Genomic DNA, 9,651 nt, shown 5'->3' on the forward strand with positions numbered 1-9,651 from the left:
ACTCAAACGTTCATTTATAGTTTTTTAATTGATTTCATTTTACTCATTTTGATTTCGTGGATTTATATGTGGATTCTGTTACCAAGTTTTGTTGCAAATAAAACTAAAGTGCTTATTAATGACCTCTAACTCTATAGTCTTTTGATGCTGTATGTATGTGTATCTATGTATCTTTGAATTCCTTTGTTGTGTATATGTGTGCATAGGGTGAATATTTATGGATGTATTCTTATATTTACTAAACTACAAGTCAAGTGGTTTTATATTTTGGCCATGTTCATTTCTATGTTTAAGACAGAGTCTCCCTGTTTAACCCTGGCTGACCTGGAACTCACTATAAAGACCAGGCTGGCCTTGAACAATGTGAATGCTCATGCCTGATTTTCTCACTCCTGGCATTTAAGGTCTTTTATGTTATACAGTCAAACCAAGTTCATGGTCATTCCTCTGCCCCCCAAGTGTTAGATTTAAAGATGTGTGCCACCATGCCAAGCCTCCATGTTTTCCACCTCTCAAGAGTTTACTGTCAGTGGAATCTAAAGTAAGATCGTTTGTGTGCGCGTGTGCGCACTCTCGTGCACATGCACATACGTGTGCCTGTGTGTGAGAGATTTTTAATGTATGACTGCTTCCTATGGTTGTATCACTGTACCTATTTGTCATTTAGAAAACCCTCAGCCATCATTCATGCCAGAACACTAAAAACCACCATTTTCTTTTTGCCAGTTTGTATTTCATTAAGGAAACTGAACAGATTTTATTTACTTATTCTTCTTTGTTCATCTTTATATCTATTGGATTTTTATAGCATAATCAGAAGTGGAACTGTTCACTAAAAGAGGATACATATTTATTTTTTTAACAGGAATTTTACCAAATTCTCTTTCAAAATGGTTGTGCCAAATTATTCCCACCAGTCATACAGGAAAGTGAATGCATTCTCAACTCTTGCCAGCACCAAAGTTTAACAAGTTTTACATTTCTTGCCAAGGTGTTTGAAACTTCAGTTCCCTGGGTAACAAGTGCAGTTGAATATATTTCCTATGTAGCTATGAGCCAGATAAATTTTCTACCTTAGATTTGTATCTATGAAATTCAGATTTAAAGTATAAGGATTGAATAGTGAGTCAGATAATTTTAACTTTACCAATCTTTGAGCAATATTTTGTGAAAATATTTTCTTCTTTACATACTAGTTATTTATCACAAATATCTATATAAATTGTAATTGGTTTTCTCCCCTTTATGGCTCTTTTTCACTTTGATAAAAGTGTAGTTTATACAGCTTTGGTATTATATGGTTAAAAGAATCTTTGCCTTAGATCATTGTCAGACCTGTCAGTCACAACCATGTGCTCTCTCTTCCTGTTAAACTTTTATTTATATATTTGTATAGATGGGAGACTAGGTTTGAATTCTTTGCAGATGAATAATTTGTTTCTCCAGTGTCATCTACTGAATGTTTCCTTTCTCCAATGACAGCAGATATCACCTTATTTATTTATGACAGTTTCCATGATGCACTCCATAACCTTGATTCCCTAATTTGTCCCATGTCAATAAAAAAGTATACCACTTGTCAGGTGATGATGGGGGTTGTTGATGGTTGGTTTTCTTCAGAGATGTGCTTCAGCAGGTGCTCTACATTTTCACGAATGTGGTAGCTAGCAATGGTAACTGGATTCAGTGAGGTGGGGAGGGAGGGAGGAGGGAGGGAGAGAGAGAAGGAGAAAGAGAAACAGAGAGAGAGAGAGAGAGAGAGAGAGAGAGAGAGAGAGAGAGAGAGAGAGAGAGAGAATAATCTACCAGCCTGCAGGATGTGCTGGAGTAATGGAAGCACAGACCTTGTGGGAGTGGCCAGTAATTTACTGTTCTAATTTGATGCCCACACCATGGAAAGGGAACCCATGCCAGATACTGCCTAGATGGCCAGGAACCAGAGGCTAGATATCCCAAAGACCTAGGGTAGAAAAAATAATCAATAAAATGATTCCTAATGATGTTGGGCTATACTCATAAACTGGTGCCTAGCCCCATTGTCATCAGAGAGGCTTCCTCTGGCACCTGATAGTAGCTGTTGCACAGACCCACAGCAAAACTTTGGGCTCAGGGAACCCTGTGGAAGAGTGGGAGGAAGGATTGTAGGAGCTATAGAAGTTGAGGATATCAGGAGAATATGGCCCACAGAATCAAACTATGCAGGGCTCATGTCCCTCACAGAAACTCAAGTGGCAATCACAGAGCTTGCATGGGCCTACACTAGGTTTTCTACAAATATGTCATGGTTTTTGTGGGACTCCTATCAATGGAAGTAGGGACTCTGACTCTTTCTCTTAACAGTGGGAATGGTATGTCTCTGACTCATTCTTCTGCTCTTGGGACAGCGTTCCTCCTACTGGGTTGCCTTGTCTGACCTTGATAGGAGGGTTGTGCCATGTTCAGTTGATATCTCTGGGAGACCTGCTATTTTCTGAAGAAAAACGGAGGCTGAGTGGATCTGAGGGAGAGGGGAGATGTCGGGGAATTGGGAAAAGTGGAGGGAGAGGAAACTGAGGTTGGGATATATTGTATGAGATAAGAATAGAATAAAATAAAATAGAGAAAACAATAAGTTGGGAGGGAAGCATTGTGTGGCTATCTAGGGAGTATACATGTATGAAGTTATCAAAGAATAAATAAAAACTGTGGTGATATTGTGTTCCCCGAAATATTGTGCACACTAATAAACTAATCTGGGGTCAGAAACAGAACAGCCACAATAGTAAACACAGAGGATAGGCAGTGGTAGCACACGCCTTTAATCACCTTTAATCCTAGCATTCCAGAGGCAGAGATCTACCTGGATCTCTGTGTGTTCAAGGATACAACTAAGCATGGTGACTCATGCCTTTAAACACAAGAAGTGAGCCTTTAATCCCAAGGAGTGATGGCAGAAAGCAAAAAGATATATAAGATGTGAAGACCAGAAACTAGAAGCTTTTAGCTGGTTAAGCTTTTAGGCTTTTGAGCAGCAGTTCAGCTGAGAGTCATTGGGGTGAGGACTCAGGCTTCCAGTCTGAGGAAACAGGATCAGCTGAGGAATTGGCAAGGTGAGGTAGCTGTGGTTTGTTTTGCTTCTCTGATCTTCCAGCTTTAACCCTGGAATTAATACCTGGCTCCAGGTTTGAATTTATTAATAAGAACTGTTAAGATTCGTGCTACATCTGGCACCCAACATTCGTGGTACAAATTCATGAAAAAGCTGCTTGCCTGTGGCCTTGTGGGTCCCTGCTCAGGCCCGAGCTACACTCGGCCGGTTGTGATGGCACACTGGTTGGATTTGCTGAAGGAGGCAGAGGCAGGAGGCTTCCGAGTTTGAGGCCGGCCTAGCAGGTTTCCTAAGGAGAAGCTTCGGCCAGGGCCCAGCCACAAACGTTTGCGGTGGGGACCATGGAGGCAGTGGCTGCTGCTCTGAGTTACTGGCTCCTTCTCATCATGTTGGTGACTGCAGGGATGCTGCTAGCTGGAACAAAAGATTTACTGCTGTTTGTTCAGAGAAGAATTGCCAGGACCATCATGTTACAAGAAAACATCAGCAAAGGTAGTTTGGAAAAGTTTGGCAAGACAAATGGTGGGGAGAAATTGCTGCAAAGATTTTCTCTTCTAGGGAAAAATGTTCATGATTTCGAGAGACAGACATTTGTCAGACTGTGATTGCTCCAAACCACAGAGGAGGCACACAAAAAAAATACATACATGGGGAACCATAACCTCACCTAACAGCAACTTTGAAATCTTCAAAAGGATAACAGCACCCCACAACCATGATTCCACATGGACTATGATAAAACCATTAAGCTGATTAACACCACCAAAAGATTGACTTTGGACTACAAACTACTCAGGACAATATTGAGATGGCTAGCTGAGATGATCCAGCCTAACAGAGTAATTGAACAAGGACTTGAGACAAGCCCTGCACTTTCTCATTATGCAGCGACTAGACAAATGATACAGGACTTGACAATTAACCCAAAAATTTTCTTTTCAGGATCCCCTAAAGATGTCTTCACCCCCAGAAACCAGGAAGTAATTTTAAGAAAACAACGCCCATATTTCCAAGAGGTGGGATGGGAGGTTTTTGGTCATTTAATGAGTTTTGGTTATTGTCATTGTTTATGATGGTTGGTTACAAGTTGTTAATTGCTAATGGTCAGGAAAAAAGCTGAACATGGAGATTAAATTCAGAGTTTTTTTTTTTTTAAAAAGGAGAATATAGATATGAGGTAGATCACTGAATCTACTCTGAGAAAAAAAGATAAAGAAATAATAAGATAAATGGGTAGACAATTGAATCTACTCTCAAAAGAAAAAGGGGAAGATATAAAAATGACAAAAGGTAGATTACTGAATCTATTATGAAAAAAGGAGAGAATATGGATATGATAAGATAAAAAGGTCAATTATTGAATATACTTTTAAAAAAGAACTACTTCTTTTAAATAAGTAATGAAATTTTTTTGTCTGAGTTTATCAAATGTTACTGGACTGGACATTATTAATATATATAATGGAGTTTTTTATCTGAATCTGTCAAATGTTAATGGACTAGACATTGTTAATGTAATTCTTGACTGTATATATTGCATATACTTATTGGATAGCTTTTCTTGTATTAGTTATAAGCTTTTTTTAATTTTAGACAAAAAAGGGGGAAATATGGTGGTATTGTGTACCTTGAAATATTGTGCACACTAATAAACTTATCTGGGGTCAGAGACAGAACAGCCACAATATTAAACATAGAGGTTAGGCAGTAGTAGCACATGCATTTAATCCTAGCATTCCAGAGGCAGAGATCTACCTCTATCTCTGTGTGTTCAAGGATACAACCAAGCATGGTGACTCATGCCTTTAATCCCAAGGAGTGATGGCAGAAAGCAGAAAGTTATATAAGGCATGAAGACCAGAAACTAGAAGCTTTTAGCTGGTTAAGCTTTTAGGCTTTTGAGCAGCCTTTCAGCTGAGAGTCATTGGGATGAGGACCCAGACTTCCAGTCTGAGGAAACAGGATCGTCTGAGGAATTGGCAAGGTGAAGTAGCTGTGGCTTGTTCTGCTTCTCTGATCTTCCAGCTTTAACCCCAATACCAGGGTCCAGGTTTGAATCATGCTACAAAAAACATATTTTTAAAACAATTTACAATAAGCAAATAATTTTACCCCAGTCAAAAAAAGTATACCACTTTTAAATACAAGGATTTTTTTTTTTACAGATTTTTATTTTTAAGTGTACGTGTGTGCATGCATTCCTGCGTACACGCCATAAATGCAGGCGCCCATGGAGGCTAGTTAGAATTAGAGTTATAGGCAATTATGAGTTGTCCCACATGGGTTCTGGGAAATGAGTCCAGGCCTTCTGCAAGAACAGTACTGCCATTAGTCACTAGGTCAGCTCTTCATCCCTGAAATATCAGGTATTTAACAATTACTAGCAACAGTTATGCTCCCTACTCACTACCAGTGTCTGTCTATGAGTGTCTTGTACGTGTCACTTTCATAGGCTCTGTTGAAGAGCAGCAAACAAAATAAGCCAGGTCTTAATGAATTTGCTTGTCATCCTTGTATAGGGGTCATGCTAATCTTCTCTGTATCATTCCAGTTTATAGTATATGTGATGCCTAATCGAGCACCCTAAGAGGAACACATGAATCACCCTGGGAAGAGGGAATAGATAAGATCTCCTGGATAAACTGGGAGTAGGAGTAGAGGGCGGGTAGGTGAGGGATCTGACTGGATGAGTTGGGGAAGGGACAGAGAAAGAGAGCAACAAAAGAGATAACTTGATAGAGGGGAGCCGTTATGGGGTTAGGGAGAAACCTGGTGCCAGGGAAAATCCCAGGAATCCAAAAGGATTCCTGCTAAGACTCCTAGCAATAGTGGAGAGTGTGCCTGAACTGGCCTTCTCTTATAACCAGATTGGTGATGACCCTAGTTGTCACCAGAAAGCATTTATCCAGTAACTGATGGAAGCAGATGCAGAGATCCACCCACAAGCACTGGGCCCAAGTTCCAGGAGTCCTGTTGAAGAGAGGGAGGGGGGATTGTATGAGCCAGGAGGGTCAAGAACCTGAAGGAGGAACCCACAGAGACAGCTGACTTGAGCTCATGGGAGCTCCTGGACTGACAGCTAGGGAGTCTGCATGTGACTGTCCTAGGGCCTCTACATATGTATGACAGTTGTGTAGCTTAGTCTGTTTGTGGGGGCGTCCTAGCAGTGGGATCAGGACTTGTCCCTGGCACTTGAGCTGGCTTTTGGGACCCTATTCCCCAAAGGTGGGTTGCCTTGCCCAGCCCTGATGGGGGGGAGGGAGGGGGAATTGGTCCTGCCTCAACTTGAAGTGCCATTATTTGTTGATGTCCATGTGAGTCCTGACCTTTTCTGAAAGGAGATACAGATGGAGAAGAAGTGAATGGGAGGGGGGTACAGGGGAGGTTTGGTGGTGGTGGGGGACAGGAGGAGAGGAAGGAGGGGAAACAGCTATCAGAATTAAAATAAATGAAAAATTCTAAATAAATAAAATAAATAAACATAATTTAACTGGCAAGAACAATTAAAAAGTTACTACATTTCTGGATGACGTCAACATAACTGAGGCTATTGATTGCTCACTATTATTTCCTTTGGGGCTCATCCTTACATGCTGAGGTTGCTTATTGAAAACACCTGATGTTCTCTTCTTATGGGCGTTAATATTGACCTACTATGGTCAGGGAAATAGTAAGAATTTCGGGAGGGAAATATTGGATTGGAAACTGGAAGACAGACACCATCTTCCTCACAGCTCTGTTGGCAAACTCTAAGACAGACTCCACTTTGGCTCCAAGAGTGCCTGCATCACACATAAACTCCAGCCATCCAAAGTGGTAAACTTCTTGATGAATATTAGCTGACCTACCCTGCTCGCTTCTCCTGTCCACTCCCAATATTTTCTCACAATTGTCAGTGTCTTTGAGATGACTCAATAATGCATTTGGACTCAAATCCATGCCTCAGATTTGGCTGTAGACACGTTATTTGACAGTTGCATATTTAAGTCAACTATTCTTTTATTCCATTCATTTCCTGAATTTTTATTATCACCTTTCTTTTATTTCCTAGTTTCTTAAGGTGACAGACTTAAGGCCTCTCTTGCATTGTAAAATAGGACTTGCATGCTGAAATATTACTGCTAAGTACAGAGCACCAGGGTATAAACATTTTGAGATGTTTTATTTTATTTTGTATTTAAGATATTTAAAAAAGTCCTTTGAACTTACTCATTGGCTTTTCTGGTGCTGAGGTTAGAATCCAAGGCTGAGTACACTCTAGGCAAGTGCTCTGCTGAGCTTTAATAGCCCTGGACCAATTCTTTAATTCACAGGGTACTATAGAAACATGTCTTTTAGTTATCAAAATTTTCAAAGGTCCTTTATGCTAATGGTTTTCACTTTTCCTCCATTGTTGACAGAAGTTATCATTTATGATAGAATTCCAGTTTAACTTCTGTGGCTCCAAATATTATGTATATGAGTAAATATTCAAAGGGTATTTGATAAAAAACATACACTCTGTTGTCATTGGGAATTGTAAATTTGACTGTGTTATTAAGGCTGTTTGAATCTTACCATTGTACTCACTACTTTGTTCTATTATTTTCCAAGAGAGATATATTTAAGTCTGACAGACTTGGATTTGTCAGTTTTCTGAAGTCAAATCTACTTCAGTTAATGAATATTCAAACTGCTATAATCTACATTAACAATTTTCCAGGCACAAGCCTTTAATCCCAGCACTTGGGAGGCAAAGTCTGACAGATCTCTGTGAGTTAAAGGCCAACCTGGTCTACTTAGTGAGTTCCAGGACATCCAGAGCTACATAGAGAGACCCTGTCTCAAAAGCAAATGATCCCCCTGCCAAAAAAACAATTAGGACTTTTACATCCTTGAGATAAATTGACCTTCTTATCATTCTGAAACAACACCCTTTTTACATCTGTAATATTAGTTTATGTACTATCTCATTTGTGTGATACTAATGCATCTTCTTCCAATTTCTTTTATTTGGGGTGAGTACAGTATTTATTTTTCTTTTACCTCACTTATTTCATATTAGATTTGCATTGTGTTTCTTTCATGCAATATATAGTAGAATCTTGGTTATTTTTCTGTGTAGAGCACTGCCTTTTACCTGTAAATTTGAGTCATGTGATTACTGTTATGTTCACTGTAAGCAATGGACTTATTGCATATCCTTGGTTGAAAGTGTATCTCTTTCACAGTTCACAAGTAGAATCATCCTTAGATTGTCATCTTCAATCTCTTGCTCCATTGTCTTTCATTCTGCATTTTTGTGATGAGAAATATGCTGTCATGTTTCTCTTTGTGCCTCTCTATTTTGTTCTATTGATAAGATTTTGGGTTTTTTAGAACAGGTTTTTAGAAATTTGACTGTGCCACGAATAGACATATTTAGTTTTCTTATTACAAAGCTTTCTTGTTTATTTTTATTTCTTTATTGGTTGAGAATTTCATATATGCATATATTATGACCAACCTCCATTTCATCCACTCCAATTTCTTGCCTATCCTCACCACCATTAATCCTTCCCTTCTCATTATAAATCTTATTTTCCTGTTTCTTTTCATGCTTCATAATGCTTTGTTCAATGCCAGTTATTGGCTGTGATTTTTTTTTTCATTTTTAATGCTAAATGTTTTATACTACTATGCATATTCCTTTATTTCACTCTGAGGGAAAATTTGATCCTTTAGAGTTTGTTTTTATAATTAGCCATACAATATTTGGTCTAGGTATGGGAAGCCCCACATTTAAGCCAACAACTGAGTGCTTTCTGGGCATCTAGTATCCAATAAGCTTTGATGTTTTCTAGTCCCATTCGTTGATGGAAGCACTACTCCCAACCCTGTGTGGATTTGTTATAATCCTTCCAGGTGACGTTTTCCCTAGGTACAGGTAATCCCTTCATATTATGTGCTGATCATCACTTTGCTGAAAGCTCACAGAATAGCCACAGCACATTCCTGAAATCTCCTTTCCGTTATAACCATCTGTCAGGATAACAGCTCAAATCTGATCTCCATAGACACTTTCCTGTCTACAGCTCCTAAAATCTTCTCTGCATGTCTGGGATTCCCCTTATCTGTTATTGAATAACTACAAAGACATGGAAACAGTCTTTGGTTTAGAAATTTCAGGGATTTCCATTCATCAGTGCTCAGTGTTGGGTGGCTTAAAACTTATGGTACCTATATTTTGTCCAACCATTTATTGTTTTGGGTGATAAGATAAATTTGGTCCTTATTATTTTATCATTGCTAGAATCAGAAGTGTCAGGATCAGACACATTCTTATAACACCTCATCACACATTGATAAGTACAGTTAAACACAGCAGTATCTTGTTTAAGGTCAGACCATAAAGGCGCTGAAGTCGGGGTTTAAGCTCAGATATTCAATTCCAGAAACTAAGATATTCAAGTTCATTCTGGAGCACTATTCTATACAGTTTTTGTAACTTGGCACTTGAAAGTATTACTTATTTTTATATTATTAATTAACAAAACAGTACTGAAAATAAAAAATGGATATATGACCAGAAGTATTTTATAGGT

General features: G+C 38.9%; 1 non-coding gene across 1 annotated transcript; it reads right to left on the minus strand.

Annotated features, from left to right (window-relative positions):
• Positions 1-5,562: 5,562 nt before the first annotated feature.
• LOC114703677 lies at positions 5,563-5,670 on the minus strand. The gene has a single exon (XR_003736163.1). It is a non-coding gene; the product is annotated as a U6 spliceosomal RNA (small nuclear RNA).
• Between the last annotated feature and the right edge of the window lie 3,981 nt (positions 5,671-9,651).

The sequence above is a fragment of the Peromyscus leucopus genome, chromosome 4 (assembly GCF_004664715.2).
Source record: "Peromyscus leucopus breed LL Stock chromosome 4, UCI_PerLeu_2.1, whole genome shotgun sequence".
In the NCBI taxonomy this organism is placed as follows: Eukaryota; Metazoa; Chordata; class Mammalia; order Rodentia; family Cricetidae; genus Peromyscus; species Peromyscus leucopus.